This window comes from Mastomys coucha, unplaced genomic scaffold (genome assembly GCF_008632895.1).
Source record: "Mastomys coucha isolate ucsf_1 unplaced genomic scaffold, UCSF_Mcou_1 pScaffold15, whole genome shotgun sequence".
NCBI lineage: Eukaryota > Metazoa > Chordata > Mammalia > Rodentia > Muridae > Mastomys > Mastomys coucha.
Window position 1 is genome coordinate 167610194 of NW_022196897.1, and position 9440 is coordinate 167619633.

A 9440-nucleotide genomic window follows, 5' to 3' on the forward strand; every position below is an offset into this window, starting at 1 on the left:
TCCTAAGATCATTGTGACTTGTCACAGGTTCTCTGGGGACCAACACAGCTCCTAGAAACCATATACCAGACTGATCTGGACCATTCAGTCTAGTTTCTTGGAGACCCACATCCCACAAACAACCTGGAAAAGGTAGCACTGTGAGTGTCCATGAGGGGATATAATGTACGCCCAGCTATAGAGATTAAACAGGGACCCCATTGATCACCTGGCTTCTTCGGGGATCATAAGTATTGGGTATCTTTGTGACAAGAGCCCATTGTGACCCCAGAGTAGGCAGAAGAGTAAAGCCTGGGTAGCCTCTGGCCTCTCTACCAAAGCCATGGGACTGTTGAAGCCTAGAGGCTGACAGAGACAAAGAAAGCACAAATGAAGTCCCTATGTGTATATGTGGAGTATGTATGTACATATGAAGTATGTGTATATGGTGTGTATGTGCATAGGGTATGTGTTTACATAGGATGTGTGTGTATGGAGTTTATGTGTACATGAATCTATTTGGGGTAGGGTATGTATGCATGGGGTATGTGTTTATATAGGATGTATGTGTGTATTGTTTATGTATGTTCATAAGGTGTATGCACAGAGTTTATGTATGCCATGGGTATATGAGTACATGAGGTATGTGTGTAAGAGGTGTGCATGAATGGGTGTGTTTGCATGGAATAAGCATGTATAGAGTGTGAATGCACAACATATGCATGTATAGATCTGTGTACATGCTATGTATGCATACATTATGTGTGTACATAGAATTGGGTGGTGTGTGTACATTGGATATATGTTTGCAGAGGGTGTGTATGTATGTGCATGGATTCTATGTGTGCATGATGTATGGATGTTCATAGGGTATATGTTTATGGAGTTAACATGTACATGTGTTTGCATGTGGGGTGCATTTGCATGGGATATGTGTATATAGGGTATATGTATATATGTATATGGTGTGTGCATATGGAATGTATATACATGGGATGCATATGCATGGGGTAAGCATGTACAGGATATGATGTGTGGGTGTATGTGTGCATGGGTGTGTATACATGGTTTGTATTACACATATAAAAGGTATGTGTATACACATGGTATGTGTTCATGTTTACATGGGACATGTATACGCATAGGATAATTGTGTGTGGTATGTATGTGTATGGTGCGTGTTTGCACAGTATGTGTGTATGCGCATAGGGTATGTACATGCCACATAGTGCATGTTATAGTTCCCCAGCTGTGTTTCCTAACCTTGTGACTAGGTTACCTTGCTTGACCTGTGACTGAGCTTACGAGCCCGCTCCTGCTCTGCTCCCTTTTACCTTCATTTCCTTGAAGGGGTCCTAAGGCAGGGATAGCCTATAAGCTTAGCCTCTGCCTCCACAGTTTGCTCGCCCTGGATCTGAGTAGGGCACACACACTGCTACTTTCTATCCTGCGGCCTTGAAGACACAGATCTCTAGGCCCAGAAGATCATCACAAGCAAGACATTTCTCTTGTTAGACAACTAAGAACGGGGAGTATGTGGTTGGGACTAATTTTCCCACCCCTCTGCCCTTGGGTGTCCTTGGGCATCTCAATATTGGGCACTGGCAGCCAAGACTCTGGAGGCTGCTTTGGGTACCCACAGCCTGCAGCTCAGGCATCTCCTGCTCCATCAGTAAATCGGGAGGCTGATAGTGGAGCTCAGCCATACGGGAGGCTCCCAACTACCAGTCTCCTGGTTGGCTCTTCCTCACTCAGTGCCTCTTTCCAGCACCCAGTGCAGAACTATGTGTCTTCCACCCCTCCCTGTTCTCTACCATCCTTACCCACTTACATATCTTCCCCCTCACCGTCCCCAAGTCCTGTCCAAGGTACAGCACAGTGGAGACTATCAGTAAGGGTATGGGTGACCTCTGTATCCCTGTGGCACCCTGAGGTGCCTGGGGCCTTTTTCTATTAAGCTGCAGTGTTCCACGGCTCAGAAAGTGTCCCAGACCCAGTGGAAGCAATTGACTCATCCTAATTAGGATGTCCTGGGAGCAAACACAGATCTCATGGATGTAGATACCAATTCTTCTACAGGGCAGGAGGGACAAAGCTGGACAGGCCCTGTGATCACCTGGTGACAGCATCCAGGACTTTTCTTATGGTGAGGGAGACCACCTGTAGGATTCTTATTCTTATGGGCTGGATAAGAGAGTGGGCCTAACCTAGCAGTAACTCCAGGGATCCAGGTTGACCGGAAGCTGAAGGATGGGGAAGCCCCAAGGAACAAGAAGAGGGCTCTAAGTCATCAAGATGCCTCCAGACTGGGTCTCAGATCCACAATGGATCTTACTGACTAGAACCCAACTGGATGCCAGTTGGTAAGCATAGTGTTGAGCCTGGAGGCAGGGGGATATTGAAATGCTGTTCTGTCAGCAGGTATCGGGGCAAGACTCCACCTGCCCTGAGTTTCTGAATGATCTCAACAGCCCTTCAACTTCTGGCACATTCTACCATTTGTCTTACCAGATGGATTGTCACAAACATTTGGAGCGACATTATTGCTGTTACTTCTATGATATCAAAGCCAAGGTCATTGGAGAAGGAAGAGAGACCCGGCTCAGATACCACGGGCCTCATCCTCATCCTATATCACAGCCTCTGGACATTTGGGACATTAACATCCTGGCAGCGTCTTGAGTCTCATGATGCTACTCCCCCCTCCATTCCTCCTGACAGTGTCTGCACAGGGGAATTCTGTACACGCCTTATTGTCAAAGACATATCTGCAAATAGCTCCTCACATCTCCAATCCAGAAATGCTTGTGTCATTTCAAGCATGATCCCAGAGCCAACTCAGTGCCTGCTGGAGCCAGTGCTTACCTAGGCAAGGCTATGAGGCTCATCAATATTCATGGCCAAGGGCACATTCACAGACTTTCTATTTACCTCCAATTAAACCTATGGAGCTTTCCCAGCAGCTCCAGTCACTAACTCTGAGCTCCTCTCTTCAGGTGATTCTCTTCTAGCAGATAGGGTGGGCAGCCTTGACTTCCCTTTCTGTTGCTGGGCTGTTCTGGTACTAGTTTCAGCTCACTGTCTCTGTGAAGCTCATAGTACATTCCTGCCCTGTCCTCAGAGAGCCCTGGACCTTGTCCCAGTCCTGGTGAAGATAATTACCCCGATGTCCATTTGCCAAATTTAAATACGCTTTCTCAGCATTGGAAACATAAATTTGGCTGTGGTATGTGGATGGATTGCCATGAGTTCCCTCCCTCTGGCTGGGCCCCAGCTGGGACAGTCAACTCCAGTGCGAAAGGCCAGGAGGTTTCTTTCCATTGTACCATTAACACCAGCCCAGCTATGTGCATCTAACATCAGTGTACGGGAGGAAACTGCCCATTGAGGAAGATCACTGCCTAAAGGGCACCTAGATATCCCCATGGGCCAGTGCTGGCAAGAAACACAGCTCTCCCTATGCTTTTGTATGATGTTAAGGTCTGGCTGCCTGCCAGCTTTGCAGTTCTGAAACCAGGTTCCATTTTGAGCAGGAGAGACAAGCAGAAGGTTGGGGGAAGTTAGGGCTATGGATAAAGTGGGAGACTGTGTCCAACCAGGGAAGTCCTTAGGGGAGGTGTTGAGATCTCAGATAATCATGAATGCCAGGCATCCCATGGCTCTATGCTCTTGTTCTTTGGTGAGGACCTTCTTCTCCTGAAGCAGATCTGTGGTTCAAGACCTAGACCATCCAGTGCAGGTCTATTGTCCACCCTCTATCCATTCAGCCTAACAACTGTCTGGACATTTGCCAGCCCCACCAGAAATAAGAATACAATAGTCCTGCCCCCATCCCAGAGCTCAGAGCAGGATGACATTTAGGTCTGAGTGAGGAGACAGGTGGCTCCATGATATAACTGTCCTTGGTCAAAAGGACACCAGGGCCCAGCCTGTCATCCTGCCCCACCTCTCAAATTCGCGGTTAGTTCTTGAACGTCCAAGATTCTCCCCATTCACCTTTCCCATGTTCCAGAGAGCCCTTAGCACAGCTAGCTACTTCACAGGGGCAGGGGGCATTGATGCATCACCCTTGCTTACCCTGACTCATGCCCATGACCACATCTCTGAAAGTAAAGGATGGGGTGGGGGTGAGGGTGAACAGACACTTTGGCTAGCATGAGACTATTAGGCATTGGGGACAATCCCACTCTCTCTGGCCTGATGGAGGAGCCAGCTGTGGCTGAGAAGGCTTAGAAGAGGAACATGGAATTGACTTTTTTTATATTGAAAATCCTGCCCTAAGAAATCAATCTGGCATTCCAGAAGGAGGCCCTGGAGCTGGCTATGAGCTGCCATCCCCAGGTGCCTGACCCCAATCTTCTCAGTGAGGTGGCTCTGACAGGCTTTGCAGTCTGAGTACCAGCTTCAGACTGGGTTTCAGCCCTGGTCTGCAGCTGGAGACTAGGTCTATGCCAAGCAGTTGGGGCTCTGAGACCAAAGCCCCATTTCCATGCCTCCTGGTACAGCCCAAGGATCAGAAACCATACCCTGGGCTTCCCCACTGTTCTCTGCAGTGCTCACTGTGTGCTAGTAGAGTCCAGGGCAAATCTGGGTTCTTATGTTGTCCCTCTTGTGTAGCCAGTTAAGCATGTCTAAAGGGCCAATTTATATCCATGGTGCCACCAGTCCCTTGCTACTGCCAAAATGTATAGCCATACCTGGCTCCCCACACACAAGGGCTTCTTTCTGTTGTCTTTGGAAATCCCTCAGGAAGCAGCAGTCTCAACTTGACATGTGGGCAGCTGATGGGCAGCAGCCAAGACCCAGCTCCAACAATCACCAGGTTTTGGTGCTTGAGCAGGTCTCTCTACTTCTTCAAGCCTGTTTCCTCATAAGTAAGTAGGACAATCAATGCCTAGTACTCAACTGTGGAACCAAGACCCAAGACAGCAGGGCCTTGGCACAGCACATATGCTTATTAGAAGCATCCTCAGAGCCAGCCCTAGAGCAGAGCCTTCTAGGAAGTCGGGACTGATAATGGAGAAGTTTTCACACAGGGTTTGGCCTGCTGGATGGGCTGAAGGACACTGGAGGGCTGGGCCGAGGAAACAAGTGGCTTACTCCAAGGTCTGGAGTTGGGGCTCATAGAATGTTCCCTCTCTGCTTTGGGGCCAGTCCTTTTAGCTCTAGGAGAACATCATTGCCAGGTTACTAGGTAGTCATTGTATACTGACCACATCAGAGAGGAACTGACGTCCCAAGGGAGTTTAAGGCTGAAGCGTTTCTTTTTCAAAGCAGGGCACTCTTCAGTCCCTGTCAGGAGTCCCTTACAAGTAGCCTCTAGACACTATAGCTAATCAGTCCTCAGAACACCCCATTGCCCCATGATGGAGAGTATGTATCATGGGGGAGAGTGTGGGGTCGGAAGGGAGATAGGTCTGTGAACCCAGGCAGGTGCTCAGCTGTGCTAGCAGTGGCTGCTGCTTGCTCATCTCCCTTCTCCAACACCTGTTCTCATCCTAACTGAACTTCTGTTCTAACTAAACCACCTCCATGAAGCTCTTGGAGAGGTAGAGACTCCTTACGATGCTAATTAAGGTTCCTGCCCCTTATCTCCCACTTAATTAGCAGCAACACCCACTCAACCCCAGCGGGCTCTCTCTGTCTCCTACAGAGGTTCCTGGAGGCTCCTTCATCTCCCACAGCTCCGGATGTCGGGGTGCGGGGCTCTGCTTGCCAGCCAGGCTGTAACTCTGTGGCAAAGATGCTTCTCTCAGAATGATTTTAATAGGATTTCTATGCCTGAGGCTATGCTTACTGGAAAGAAGATAGGCAAGTGGGAGGAATCACAGGGTTTGTGAGGACCCTTCTCCAACCTCCCAAGATGCCCAGGGTCTCACAGAGGTAACCTTTTGGCAAGGCAGGGAACCATGTCAGGCCATGCTGCCAGAGCCTCTAAGAAAGAGCACATCTGGTACTCACTTTGGATCCCATCCTCTGGTTCCTGCCTGGGGCTTCTTTTCCACCAACTAGCTAACTCCAGGACAGGCAGAGAAGTCACTGTGGGATGTGGCTCCAGGTGGAGGGGGTAACTTTGTTCTGTTCACAGGATTTGTCTTCAAAAGAAAGCTTGCATGGTAGTTCTATTTATAAAATAGAAAAGTCAAAACTGCCCTGACACCAGCTGGGGAGTTTGAAACAGACCAAACAGCCCCACACCCTCACCCTTCACCAGCCCTACATTCCCAGCCCTGTACCCTGTCTCTGCATTATCTCTGCACCCCACCCTATGCTTGCCCACCCCATATTTCCACCCCGTATTAACCCACCTGCACAGACTCCCGTGTTTACCCAAAAGCCAAGGTTCCAGGAAGCAAGTCAGATTCCATCAGCTCTGGGTTTTGTGACTCAGGAATTTGGATAATTTCCCCAGTAATTGATGGTAATTCAGGTTTTGTGAACTAGGCACTTCTTAGACACATGATTTTCCTCTTGTATCCATTCATTTAAATTTACTTCAATTTTATGGGTTAGAAATATATGCATTTTTCTTGGAAAATATGTCAAACAACTAGATATAGGGAGCCATCAATGACTCTCAGTACTGTCAGCATCCTGCTCTGAAGGAATGCTCTGAAAATAGTCAGCACACTGCATGCAAGGTGTACATGCTTGCTCTGTGTATGTGTGTGATAGAAACAGAGACGTAGACAGACAGAGACAGAGAGACAGCAAACAGAGAGAGTCCCAGAGAAGCAGACAGAGAGATGAATTACAAAAGAGACAAGGTACAAAGGTTTGGGGGCCTGGGGACTTCTCCAGGATTCACTGTTCACATGGAGATGTTTTTGGCTTTGTAGGGAGCTCCCAAGCCCGGGTGGATTTTCAAAGCCTGGAACCTCTTGCCAGGATAGGCAGGTGTGGGATAAAGATAACTGGCTTCTGGCCCTGGCTGCAGCTCCCACAATACCCAAGAAGGAAACAGCCAGAAAGAGTCCTGGGTGCCATAACCACGCATCTGATGGTGCAGATGACAAGACTCTAGGAAAATACTGCTGTCAATGATACTGTATCCATTCATTTAAATTAATGGTGCTGGTGAATATGGTAAGGTGATCATGGCAATAGTGGTGATTATGGTGATGATAAAGATGGCGGTGAAGCTGCTGGTAAGGATGGTGATGATGGTGAAGGACAGCGGCAGTGGTAGTCAGGATGTCTGGGTTCTAATCTGATTTTTCTGTGACCTCTCCTGAATTGCTTCAGTTGCTCCATTCATGTCAGAATTCTACAAACTGGGAAAGCATCTCAGCCCCAGAGCTTCTTCAACATCATGACATCACATCAGCTCACAGGCCTCAGCAGATCATACACGAGCATGAGCATGTTCCAGAAGGAGTCATCGCTTGGTCTTTCAGCTCCCATCTTCTGATTTGCACAGATAAGATTGCTAATAGGTGCTGCTGATTGGTCAATGGGCCCTACGCCTCACTTACCTGATTAATGCTAATAACAACTATGACTACTTGCTTATTCCTTTCCAGGACCTAATGCTAAGGTCAGACTTCTGAGCTTTAGATAGTTTGAATCCAAGGAAAACAAGACTGGAGAGTCTCACCACCAGACCTTGGACCTTTCCTACAAAGAGAGCAAGCCAGGACCTTGAACTGTTAGCTCAGCTCAGACTCTTTCTAGCCAGAATCTGAGGACTGTTATAAGTGATACTTTAAATACTATATTTTGTTTCCAACTGCTCATTGGTAGTATGAGGAAGCACAGTGGGATTTATAAACTGCAAGCTTAATCCTTGCTAACTCTAAAAACATTTTTTTATAGGTTGCCTTGGATGTTCTGCATGAGAAAAAGAATAATTTTATTTCTTCCTTTATAATAATTTTATTTCTTCTGCATGGTTTTTGTTTCTTTTTCTTACCTTATCACACTATGGTACTTATGATGTTGGAAAAAAGAAATGAGGGTACTGTCCCTGTATGTTCCTAACTAGATCCAGGAAATGTTAATTCCATCATTAAGTTATACGTGAGTTCTTTGTTGTATGTATATGCTTCTTATTAGATCAAAACATTCCTTTCCATTCCTAGCTTGCTGACAGTTTTTACCATGCCTGGCTGTTGAGTTTTTCCAAATACCTTTTTGCTTTATGTACATAGGCCTATGCTTTCTCCATTTGTTAATCTGATGAATCATACTGGCTGATTTTCATATTATTTACTTACTTTTTATTTATGAGTTGGGTATATGCATGTGTGTGTGTGTGTGTGTGTGTGTGTGTGTGTGTGTGTGTGTGTGTGTGTAGGTGCCCATGGAAGCCAGATCCTAGTGAGCTGAAGTTACAGGCAGTTATAAGCTGCCTAAAATGGATGCTGAAATTCACTCTGATCCTCTGGAAGAGCAGCAAATTCTCCTAGCCACTGAACCCTCTCTGCAGCCCTGATTTTCTGATTGTGAACCAGCTTCATGTCATGTTTCCCCAGCCAGTCATGACATATTGTCCTTTTTGCATACAACCAGAGTTTGTATGCTAATAACCTTCTTTTAGGAGTTTTGCATCTGTGCTGTCATGATTCTGTTGGCTGAAAGGTCCAACACACAGAACCTGCCTCCAGCAAAGACCCCTGGCTTACAACATGACTGAAAAGAAGGAGAAGCAGCCACATACAGAAGAGGCTAGGCATGTGAAGGAGTCTGCTTTAGCTTGGTCTCATGGCCACCACCAGAATCATCATCTCTCACAGGTTGGGCAAGCTTCGGCAAGCTTTGGCATGATGGAGGTGTAAGAGCAAACCATTCAAATGATGGAGCCCCACACTTGCCATTGCACAGAAAAACCTGGTTCAAGGCCATGTGGCTCCAGCCTGTTGTCCTGAGGCTAAGCTATGGGTCACAGGAGGGAAGCAGATGAGAGGACTCAGCTTCGCTCACTGTGTTCAGTGTTCGTCTCCCTGCAAGCTCTGAGGCTGCTTCTTCCATGTCTCTGGCTGGTTTTTCTCTTCCTATGGCTTTTGTTTACCACGGTAGGTAAAAGTCATGCCGATCATCTGACAGAACCAGGGTTTTGCAGCTCTCCTTTTGTCCGTGTGTTTTGCTTGCTACTGTTTTTTTTTTTTTTTTTTAAATGTTAGTTCCAGCTTTGTTCTGGCCCGTTTGTGCCTCTGTATATCAAGATTTAATCTCCAGTCAGTAATGTTGTAGGTGGAACCTTTGGGGGGCGTCAAGTTCCCGGGACTCAAACCTCCTGAGGTGATATCAGGAGCCTTAGCCTGCCCCCAATTTAGTGGAGACATGCAGAAGGTATTACTGATGCCAATTACCCATCTGTTGCCTTGATTGTGGACTCCACAGTATCTGACCTGTATGCAATAAATGTGTTGCTTACAAATGACCTGATCCAAGATATTTCATCATAGCATCCTGAATAAACTGAGACCTGAATAAACTGAATAAGTGGGACATCCAAATTC